Source organism: Mus caroli, chromosome 5 (genome assembly GCF_900094665.2).
Source record: "Mus caroli chromosome 5, CAROLI_EIJ_v1.1, whole genome shotgun sequence".
In the NCBI taxonomy this organism is placed as follows: domain Eukaryota; kingdom Metazoa; phylum Chordata; class Mammalia; order Rodentia; family Muridae; genus Mus; species Mus caroli.
Genome location: NC_034574.1, coordinates 137,957,051 through 137,967,122, shown reverse-complemented (window position 1 = coordinate 137,967,122; position 10,072 = coordinate 137,957,051). Strand labels below are relative to the sequence as shown.

Here is a 10,072-nt window from a genome sequence, read left to right as displayed (position 1 = left end):
ATGGGGAAATTGGACTGCCTCTCCACAATGGAGGTAAGATGGATTCTGTCTGGAATGTAGGAGATCCCTTAGGGTGTCTCTTAGTACTACTATGTCCTGTTATTAAAGTCAATGGGAAACTACAACAGCCTAATCCAAGAGAGATGACAAAGAAAGCAGAACCATCAGGAATAAAGTTATGGGTCATTCTTTGTCTTACTTGGGGTTTTACTGCTATGAACTGACACCATAACCAAGGCAAGTTTTATAAAGGGCAACATTTAATTGAGCTGCTTGTAAGTTCAGAGATTCATTCCATCATCATCATCAAGGTGGGAGCAGGGCAGCATCTAGGCAGGCATGATGCAGGCTGGGCTGAGAGTTCTACATCTACATCTGAAGGTGGCTAGTGGAAGATTGGCTTCCAAGCAGCTATGAGTAGAGTCTTACTGCCCACACCCACAGAGACATACATTCTCCAAATAGTGCCACATCCTGAGCTAAGCATATACAAACCAACACATTCCATTCCCTGGCCCACCATAGACTTGTCCAAACATCTGAGTCTATGGCAGCCATACCTAATCGTAACATAATGCAAAATATGTTTAGTCCAACTTCAAAAGTCTGCAGAGTTTATAACAGTCTCAACAATGATAAAAGTCCAAAGTTCAAAGTCTCTTCTGAGATTCATCCAATCACTTTACTCTAATCCCCAAAGCAAGACAGGAGAGCAGTTGGGCAAACTCCAAACTCTGCATCTCCCTGCCTGAGGTCAAAGCAGTCTTCAGCTCTCCAACTTTTTCATCTTTATTGACATAACAAACTGCTTTCTCCTGGGCTGGTTCCACTTCCTATTAGCAGCTCTCCTCGGAGGATATCCCACAGCTCTGGCATCTGAAATGTTTATCTTGGGGTCTAGAAGGCAAATTCAATGTCCCAGCTTCTCGTCTTGGATCCACACATGATCTTTTGTGCTTCTCCAAAGGGCTATGCCTCTTCTTCAGCTCTGCTCAGGTTGATCCACTCTACTGCCGCTGCTGTTCTTGGGGATCTTCTCATACTACTGGCATCTCCAATATGCTACGGTCCTCTGCTGCAACTAGGCTTCACTAATAGCCTTTCATAGGCTCTCTTCATGGTGCCAAGCCTCCAATATTTGCATGACCCCTTCAGTCCTGGTCCATCAACTGTAACTGAGGCTGCACTTTTATCAATGGCTTTCCATGGCCTCTCACAGTGCCAAGCCTCAGCTGCTCTTCATGATGCCTTCATGCCATCAAAACCAGTACCACCTGGGTGACTCTTACACATCACCAAGTACAGCTGTAGCATGAGGTACAACCTTGGCTATCTCTGGAACACAGATTCTTTGTGCTCTCAGAAAGAACTTCCCAGAAGATTTCACCTCAGTAATGGTCTCTTCTCTTTTTTTGTTGTTATTTGTTTGTTTGTTGTTTTTGTTTTTCGAGACAAGGTTTCTCTGTGTAGTCCTGACTGTCCTGGAACTCACTCTGTAGACCAGGCTGGCCTCAAACTCAGAAATCCACCTGCCTCTGCCTCCCAAGTGCTGGGATTAAAGGTGTGCACCTCTTCTTAATCATCACTAATTTCTTAGCTCCAGCTAACCAGCATCAATTTTCCCAGTAGTCCCTTCAAGTCATAGCCATGGGGCCAAAGCTGCCAAGTTCTGCTGCTTGCTGGGGCTGGAACATGGCCCCCTTGTTCTATGACATTATCACCAGCAAGGCAAGAAAATGATCACTAAGTCATTATGATCACTAAGGCAAGAAAATCTCTTGAGTTCAAAGACATCTGGGACAAAGCAAGTCCCAGATCCAGGCATGGTAGTACACACCTTTAATCTGGAACACACCTTCTGCTGGAGACCTACATAAGGGCATAGGAAGAAGGAAGATCTACTATCTCTTCTTCACTCGCTTGCCTTGTGGGAATGAGCAACTGTTAGATCCTTGGACTGCCTGGAGGTAGAGGTTCTGGGATGTGTCCCTTCTGCACCCCACATCCAGATATGCTACCCAATGTGCTTGGGCACAAAAGCACTTTCCTCAGACCTGGGAATGGTCTAATATCCTTGCCCCCTCCCACTCTCCTCTGCTATCTCCTCTCCAGCCCAGACTCCTGTCAACTTTGGGTCCTCCAATTCCTCGCCTCTACAAGGATAATAAGGCTGGTCCAGAGCCTGAGGAGTCTAATCCTCTACTAGATGGACTTGTAAGCCACATCTTGGCTCTTCCTGCTGAGAACATACACTGTCCATATCCTTTGATAGCTGGCCCTTATGTGTCTGCCCAACCTCATCTATCTAAATACAACCTCAATACTTCCCTGCTTCTGTCCTTTTGCTTACATTGGCTCCAGCCTTGGGCTGATGCTCACATCCCCCTGCCCCCCAACACACATCCACTTCATCCCATGAACCTACCTTTCCTTTCATAAAGTTCTTCAAGCACTACCCAGTGGTGGTGGCACACACCTTTAATCCCAGCCCTTGGGAGACACAGGCAGGCAGATCTCTGTGAGTTTGAGGCCTAACCTGCTCAGAACTAGTTCCAGGACAGCCAGAACTACACAGAGAAACCCTGTCTTGAAAAACCTAAGGGGAAAAAAAAACCTCCAAGACTTCACAGTTCTTATCCCCAGTCCCATGTGCCTCTCTACACACATAGAATACCTCCACCATCTCCCAGTACTCCAAATCGCTATGTCTTGGTTCCTTTCCAGGGTTCCCTCTCTGTGCCTCAAATCATACCTCTGCCTGGATGGTTTTAACCACTCTAAAGAACTGGGCTCTGGGTGAAAACAAGAGACATCCAGTCCTGGGATGGGGTGGGTTCTGACCACAGGAAGCCCCTCACTGGGCTGGATACAGGGCAGTCTTTTCTCTGGTTACACTCTACAGTGGATGCAATTAGCATTCTGGGTGGAGGTGGTGTTTTTGTATATTGCTCTATACTGCATTCTCCCTCTCCTTCTCCCTCTTCCTCTCCCGTGGCGGAGGGGGACGCTATAGTAGTTTCAGCCTAGGGCCTTGTGAAATGTCCTGACCTTTTTCAACTTTTTTTCTTCCTCATTTTTAGGACATGGTCACAAAAAGTTGCTCTGGCAAGCTGTGACCTTGGGACCCTCCTACTACTGCCTTCCAAGCAAATGACATTACAGGCTTGAGCAACCAGGTCCAACCATACTTCCTTCCTTTTAAAAATTACATTTTAACAGAGAGTGCCGAGAGAAGCAAGATGGCAGATGTGCTGGTGAAAGTAAAATAAAATTCAAGGTCCCTGACTCATGCAGCTTGCTAGTTAGGAGGGCTTTTTGGGCCTAGAGCAAAGAATAAAGGCTGTAAAGTCATCCCAGGAACCAACTAGCCATTGAGATAAGAAAGGCACACAAGGACAATCACCAGACAAGCTCATATGAGTAATGGGCCACCTGCTGATATGGTTTGAGCTTAGCCAGATGCCCTGCCAACCAAGATAAAGACCCTCCCTTTAGAGTTACTGTCACATAGTGCTTGCTGATGTTTAAACTGCCCAATTGTGTGAAGCTCTGCCAATTCTTCCCCTACCCCCACTCTTTTCCTATATAAACCCCTAACTTTTGAGCCTCGTGGTCGACACCCCTGTCTCCTGCGTGAGATACGTGTTGGCCCGGAGCTCTGTCATTAAACTACCTCGTGTGTTTGCATCAAGACAGTCTCTCGTGATTCCTTGGGTGTGTGCTGACCCAGGACTCGAGTGAGGGTTTCCCCACTAGGTTCTTTCACTGGATCTTCACGAGTCAGGGGCTGAGGAGTTCACCATGGATGAGGATGGAGATGAAAGCATCCACAAACTAAAAGAAAAAGCGAAGAAACGGAAGGGCCACAGCTTTGGTGCCAAAGAGGGGTCCCGAGCACGCATGCAGGAGGACTGTGACAGTATGGGGCAGGAGGGCGGTGAACCTGGACCACAGTGCTCTCTTGAAGGTTGAATTCTCTTTGTCACTAGAGTGCACGAAGAAGCTACTGAAGAAGATATCCATGACAAATTTGCTGAAAATGTGGAAATAAAAAGCACCCGCCTTAATTTGGACAGGCACGTGAGATACTTGAAGGAGTATATCTAGTTGAGTATGAAACATACAAAGAGGCTCAGGTTGCCATGGAGGGACTAAATGCCCAAGATTTGATGGGACAATCAGTGTCAACTCATGTTTTGTTTGTAGTCCACCAAAGGGCAAGAGGAGAGGAGGTAGAAGAAGACACAGTAGTCCAGACCAGAAACTCCATTGATAAATCATCTGTTTACCAGGTAGTCTCTCTACCAGTCAATTTGGTTATGCTGCCTTGGATAAACAGGGCTAGGACTGACCTTGTGTTTATATTTCATTTCTTACCCTACCTACTTAGTCTTGCTTTTGAGTTTAAGAAAAAAATAAATGTTCCATTTTGTTTTCTACAAAAAAAAAATTGCATTTCAGTGTGTGTGTGTATGTGTGTGAGTATGTGTGTGTGAGCATGTGAGTGTATGACGGTATGTGTGTATTAGGGTTGTATGTCTGTGTGTGTGTGTGTGTGTGTGTGTGATGTCATAAAGTACATGTGGTACATGTGGAGGACAACACAGAGGATTTGATTCTTTTTGTCTACAATGTGGCTCCCAGGAATCAAACTCACGTTGTCAGGCCTGGCATATTGTGTGCCTTTATCTACTAAACTATCTTGCCAGGCTACTGTTTTGCATTAGTGCATATTAACTGTACAAAATGGGTCTCCCTATGACCCTCTCATCTATGTGGATGAAATTGTCAATGAACTTTGACAATTTTCACTTTCTGTCACTTTGTGTTTGAGACAGGTTTTCTCTGTGTAGCTCTGGCTGTCCTGGAACTCACTCTGTAGACCAGGCTGGTTTTTTTTTTTTTTTTTTTTTTTTTTTTTGTTTTTTTTTTTGGTTTTTCGAGACAGGGTTTTTTCTGTGTAGCCCTGGCTGTCCTGGAACTCGCTCTGTAGACCAGGCTGGTCTTGAACTCAGTTGCCTGCCCCTTCCTCCCTAGTACTGGAATTAAAGGCGTGCGCCACCACTACTTGGCTACCCTCTTTTTTCTTTTTCCTCCCTTCTGTAGGTTCCTGCACTGTTCAAATCTATGTTCGTGTTGTATTTTCTTCAAATCCATCTTCCACAGCAAAGAAACAGTTTCGTGCCTCTCTTCCAGAGTCTGACTCATGTTGTATCAAATGCTCACCAGATCCATCCATTTTCCTACATAGCACATGATTTTCTTTCTCTTTCTCTCTTGGTCGCTGTTCTACTGCTGTGATTAAACACCATAACCAAGACAATTCTTGTTTGTTTGTTTGTTTTTAAAGTATTTATTTAATTGGTGGCTGACTTACAGTTTCAGAGACTTAGTCTATTATCAACATGGTGGGAAGGCATGGTACTAAAGCAGTAGTTGACCGCTACATGTTGATCCACATGCAGAGAGCATGAGCCCAGGCCTGACACGGTATTTTGAAATCTCAAAGAGTACACTCAGTGACACAGTCCCTCCAACAAGGCCATACCTCCCAATCCTTCTAACCCTTTCAAAGAGCTCCCAGGGGACCAGATACTTCTGGACTCCATAGGTGCCTCCATTGTATGCAGATACCCACTCCCTTGAGACTAAGCAAGCATTCAGATGACTGAGTTCTTAGGGGCCATTCTTATTCAAACCTCCACAATCTCCATAAGTAACCCATAAAGTTGGGGAGTTTTTTTGTTGTTTTTTGTTTTTTGAGACAGGGTTTCTCTGTGTAGCCCTGGCTGTCCTGGAATTCACTTTGTAGACCAGTCTGGTCTCGAACTCAGAAATCCACCTACCTCTGCCTCCTAAGTGCTGGGATTAAAGACGTGCGCCACCACCGCCAGACTAAGTTGTTTTTTGTTGTTGTTATTGTTGTTGTTATTATTATTTTATTATTTTAGTTTGTGACAAGGTTCTCTGTGTAGCCCTGGCTAGCCTGGAACTTGCTATGTTGATCAGGCTAGCCTCTACCTCCTGAGTGCTGGAATCAAAGGCATGTACCTCCACATCCAATATAACTAGTAAGATGTGAAATGCCAGTATCATGGAGCTGGGGCTAAATTGGAAAAAAGGCTTACCTATATGTATAATAAGGCCCTAGGTTCAATCTCTAGCACCTCACAGACCATGCATGGTTACAAATACCTTAATCCTTAGGAGATAAAGACTGGAGGATCAGAAATTCAAGGTCACCTAATGTTATGTAGTAAATTAGAGGCCAGCCTGTACTACATGAGATCCTGTTTCAAAAAAAAAAAAAAAGCCCCAGGGCTAGAGATGTGGTTTACTCCCTTTCAGGGCCTGAGAGCTGGGTTCCAAGCCCTCACGACAGACAGCACACAACTGCCTGTATCTCCAGCTCCGAGGGGACCTGCGACTTCTGGCCTCTACAGGTGCCTCTATTCCCATGCAGATACCCACCTATACATAATTTAAAACAATAAAACAATAAAAAAATATCTTAATAAAACTTGAGGCAGGGCCAGGCAAGGAGGTGCACGCCTTAAACCCAGCACTTGGGAGAGTAAGTTCCAGGACAGCCAGGACTACACAGAGAAACCCTGTCTCAAAAAACCAAAAAAAAAAAAAAAAAAAAGCTTGAGGCAGGATCTGGCTGGACATCTCGCCCTCCCCATCAGTCAATTCACATTCACAGAATGTCTCCTGTCATGTAGGCCAATTTGGCCTCAAATTCATAGGGTCTGCTTTCTGTGTACTAGGATTAAAGGTACAGCAAGGGCTTTAACCACTGGGCAATATACCTGAGCCCTGTTCCAATTTTTTAAATAGTTTTTAAAAACACTTGAGGCCAGGTATGATAGCACTGCTAAAATTAAAGCTCTTGGAAGGTGAATGCAGGAGGATCAGGAGTTCGAGGTCATCCTTGGCCACATAGTGAGGTCCTATCTCAAAGCAAACAAAAAAAAATTAAAAGGAGGGCTGGTGAGATGGCTCAGTGGATAAGAGCACCCGACTGCTCTTCCGAAGTTCCAGAGTTCAAATCCCAGCAACCACATGGTGGCTCACAACCATCCGTAATGAGATCTGGCGCCCTCTTCTGGAGTGTCCGGAGACAGCTACAGTGTACTTACATATAATAATAAATAAATCTTTAAAAAAAAAAAATTAAAAGGAAACAGGTTATCCCTCCAAGATACATACATAAATAAATACATTGCAATTAGTTGATCTTAATTCTGTGTATACGTATGTGTCTACTTGTGGGATGAGGGCATCTGGAGCTGGAACTGTGAGCTGCCAGATGTGGGTTCTGTGGGTTCTGAGAACTGAATCTGGGTCTTCTACAAGAGCAGTCATCAGGGCTGGTGAGATGGCTCAGTGGTTAAGAGCACCGACTGCTCTTCCAAAGGTCCTGAGTTCAAATCCCAGAAACCACATGGTGGCTCACAACCATCCGTAATGAGATCTGACACCCTCTTCTGGTGTGTCTGAAGACAACTACAGGCTATTTAGATATAATAATAAGTAAATCTTTAAAAAAAAAAAAAAAGAGCAGTCATCAGTCTTATCCACTGAGCCATCTCTCCAGGCTCCTTAGAATAACTGTAATAACACTGCCCAAAACAAGTACTTTCAGAAATTTTGTCCTTCTTTATTTAAATTTACAATGTATAATTTATTCACAGAGATTTTTTTTTCTTTATGTGTAGCTGTGTGTAGCTGTGTGTGTGTGTGTGTGTGTGTTTGTGTACTCCTGTGCCTGTGCCACACACATGTGGAGGTCAGAAGACAACTTGGGAAGGTTTTATTTTTTTCTCTCTGCACCACAGGGTTTCAAGGGAAGCAGCAAAGGTTTTCATGCTTGGCAGCAAGTGCCTTTACTCACTTAGCTATTGAAAGATCCTGACAGAATGTAAAAGGTCACAGAAGCCCTGAAATTAGCAAAATAGATTTCATTGTTAGCAGAACTAGCTTCACTGATTTAGAAAAATAGAGGTGCACAATGCTCTAGCCACTCCTTGAACCCATGTGTCTGCCAATGTTCTGACCATTCCTTAAATCCATGTGTGTGCCCACTGATGAAGCCCACTTCCAGGTGTTTGTAATATTGGTTGCTGGGGAAGAGTTGGAAAAATCTCCCCAGTAACCACAGCCGGGGCCAATCTGGAGTTGCTGCACCTGCACCATACCCATTTCTTGAGAAATCATTTTAGAATAGACATTGTTTAGATCTGGAAATCCCCTACACCCCACTTTTCCTTTCCCCCCTGAGGGCCTATAAAAACTGGGACCCCTTTCCCCTCAGGGTCGACTCCTCTACCCCTGCGTGGGATACGAGTCATCCCCAGAGCCTGGCTTTCCCGAATAAAGCCTCATGTGGTTTGCATCAAGTTTGGGCTCTCGTGAGTTCTTGGGGGTCCGCTATTATCCCGAGACTTGAATGAGGGTCTCCCTTCGGGGATCTTTCGTTGGGGGCTTGTCCTGGAATTGGCATGACCACCCACGTCACCCACTTGGAGGTGAGATTTCTTGTCTAAAAATATTTCTGTGAGCTGGTGATGTTCGGTGCTGAAATTTGCAGCGGCGAAGTTTCATGAGAAACGGAGACCCGCGCCTTGGGGTGAGGCACGGAGTGTGAACAGCAGATGTGCTGGAATCACCGGCTGCCACTCCTAGAGGACACCCCGGAGCAAGGGGAAGGACTCCAGGAGTCCGTCTGGGGCGGGGAGTGAAGAGTCGGTAGTCTTTCTAGATTGGAGGACTTACACTTCCCGACCTTTTGCATTTCTGAGTTGGTTTTGTCTGTCTGTTAGAAGACGGGCATTTGTCAGTGTGTGTATGGTTTTTGTATCTGTTTGGGGCATTTGTCAGTGTGTGTGTGTGTGCGTGTGTGTGTTTTGTATCTGTTTCATGTTTTCCGTGATTTGGACAATGGGACAGACTATAACGAGCCCCCTAAGTTTGACTTTGGACCACTGGACTGAAGTTAGGTCAAGGGCCCATAATCTTTCAGTAGAAATTAAGAAAGGACCTTGGTAGACTTTTTGCGCCTCCTAGTGGCCGGCTTTTGATGTAGGATGGCCACCAGAGGGGACTTTTGATTTGACTCTTATCTTTGAAGTTAAAGTCATTGTTTTTCAGAGCGGACCTGGGTCCTACCCGGATCAACAGCTTTACATTACTGTCTGGCAGGACCTTGTCCAGAATCCAACATCATGGATCAAACCATGGGTTCCCCAGCGTAGGTCAAGCTCCTGAGCCCTGACTCTTCGCGAAACAAGAGCAAAACCAAAGATTCCACCTAAAATGGAGCCTCCTCTTCAACCCACAGCTCCCCCCAAGATCTACCCTAATATTGAGGGGCCTCCTAAGTGGCCAGAATCTCCTCCCCACCCGCCCTATCTTCTACCCCCGTTGGGTCCCATTCCTGCACAGGTCCCTGCCCCTGGTCTTGGGACCACTGGTGGCCCAGCTGGAGGACCAGTGGCTGGGACCCAGAGCCCAGAGTCCCCCAGCAGATGGAGCTCCTGACACCATTTCTGCTTTTCCTTGGCAAGCTGTGGGCGACCCGCCCATGGTCCCGCAATCTCTGCAGACCCTACAATATTGGCCTTTTTCATCTGCTGATTTGTACAATTGCAAAGCTAACCATGCCTCCTTTTCTGAGAATCCGGCCAGCCTGACTGAGCTGATAGAGTCTCTTATGTTTTCTTATCAACACACTTGAGATGATTGTCAGCAGCTCCTCCAGGTTCTGTTTACCACTGAAGAAAAAGATCACATTCTCCTAGAGGCTCGGAAAAATGTTCCTGGAGTGAATGGAGTCCCAACCAACCTACCTAATGAGATTAACACTGGGTTCCCTCTGGACCAGCCAGATTGGAACTACAACACAGCTCAAGGTAGGGAGAGGTTGGCAGTTTACGCCAGGCTCTGGTCGCAGGTCTAAAGGGAGCGTGAGATGCCCCACCAATTTGGCTAAGGTAAGAGGTGATGCAGGGCCCTACCGAGCCCCTGTCTATTTTTCTGGAAAGATTGATGGAAGCTTATAGACGCTATA

The 10,072-nt window shown here is 45.7% G+C and overlaps 1 pseudogene; it reads left to right on the top strand.

Annotated features, from left to right (window-relative positions):
* On the top strand, positions 1-4,273 carry LOC110294995 (annotated as a pseudogene).
* Positions 4,274-10,072: the final 5,799 nt, after the last annotated feature.